At 61.2% G+C, this 1,396-nt stretch overlaps 1 long non-coding RNA gene across 6 annotated transcripts in view; it reads left to right on the top strand.

Annotated features, from left to right (window-relative positions):
* The window catches only part of LOC103682138, a 12,384-nt gene that overhangs the window by 2,681 nt on the left and 8,307 nt on the right, over positions 1–1,396 (top strand). The window contains exon 1 of one of the 6 annotated variants that reach the window (XR_005834612.1): positions 745–1,171. The exons of 2 other annotated variants lie outside the window; for them this stretch is intronic. This is a non-coding gene — a long non-coding RNA (uncharacterized LOC103682138). Of the gene's footprint in view, positions 1–744; positions 1,172–1,396 lie in introns of those variants that run through there. 3 more of the 6 variants (XR_573369.2, XR_005834608.1, XR_573370.2) reach the window with 3 other exon arrangements.

Below are 1,396 nucleotides of genomic sequence, written 5' to 3'. Positions count from 1 at the left end.
GTGTGTTAAGGGGAGCTTAGGTCTCCCCAGATTTGTGTCCCGGAGAGCTGAGCCCAAGGCCGAAGGCCCTCCACCTATTTGTCCAGGCTTGAGCCCTCCCCACACCCACCTCCCTGCCTGATCCTTTTTAACGCAGCCCCTCTCGGCAGAAATCCCCCTGGGTCCCCGCCCCCCCCCAGCCCTTTTTATTCCTCGTGGCCTTCCAATCTCCCGGCCCCATTCGGTCCAGGATCAGCCCCCCTCCCCCAAATCGTTGACTCTCAGCTAAGAAATAATCTCAACATTCACTGTCACCCCCACCCCCGCCCCTTCAGCTCCGTCCCGCACCTAGGCGGCTCCCCTGGCCCCTGGGGACCTGCCTTTCCCCGCCTGCCACCGACTGGCACCAATTAATTTCCTCAGCCTGTCCACCCACATCTGGTGGCCAGCTGCTCGCCCTCGCCCTGCCCGCCCCCAGGGTCTCCCAGGGAATTGCTAACAGCTCTCCTCCTCCCTGCGCCCCTCAAATCCGGGACGCCCCACCAAAGCACACGTTTCCCCCCTCCTCCACCGGAGTCTGCTAATCGGAAAAAGCTGACAGTTAGGACCTGGAGAAGATCTGAAATCAGATGGAGGAGGGGTGGGGTGTGAAACTTTCTGAACCAGAGATGGGGGAGGGGTGGTGGTGTGAAGGGGGGAAACGGGTGGAGAGAGGCAGGAGCTTAAGTTGTACCTAAAGGCTGGAGATCAAAGCTTTCTGGTTTCCAGATGGGGACTGTAGGGAGGGCTGCCCCCACCCAGGGGCAGGCAAGGCGGAGCACCCCCCTTCCTCGGAAACCCCCTGAGACGTGGCGGTGACAGCTGTGCCCCAGCCCGCGCCCGGCGGGCTTCCTTTTCCTGTGCTCACTCTCCCGACAGGCTGGCCAGCAGCCTGGAGACACCGGTCAGACCCTTTTGAAGGGGCTCCCCAGAGGGTCTTCCTGGACGAGGGGGAGGGGACTGGCAGAGAACAATGGGCTTCTGTAGCTGCAGGACGCCAGACGCTTCCTGTTAACCCCCTCGGCTTGCAGCTTGGGGCGCATCTCAGAGGCCTGCACTGCGGAGGGGGACAGGGAGGGGAATGCCAAAGCGAGCAAACATGCAGTTCCTTTTCTCCTGTTGGGGGTCTTCTTTTCCAAAGTGATCAGAAACGGTGAGCTGAGAGCAGACCTTGCGTTCCTCCATGGAGTCATAGAGCCTGGTTCTTTGCGTTCTGTTGAGCTGAGGGTTGGACAGCCAAGGGACAGGGCATAGCTAGCCTGGGAGAATCCTCCACGCTGCGCACCGAGACATCCCAGGATCTCTGGTGGCGGGCAGGGCTCGGCGGAGGGACCCAGGTGAATCCAAGATTCAGCCCTGTTTGCTGCCCTGCCAGATT

The sequence above is a fragment of the Ursus maritimus genome, unplaced genomic scaffold (genome assembly GCF_017311325.1).
Source record: "Ursus maritimus isolate PB19 unplaced genomic scaffold, ASM1731132v1 scaffold_14, whole genome shotgun sequence".
Taxonomy (NCBI): domain Eukaryota; kingdom Metazoa; phylum Chordata; class Mammalia; order Carnivora; family Ursidae; genus Ursus; species Ursus maritimus.
Note: the sequence above shows the minus strand (reverse complement) of the source record. Positions and strands in the feature narration are given on the sequence as shown.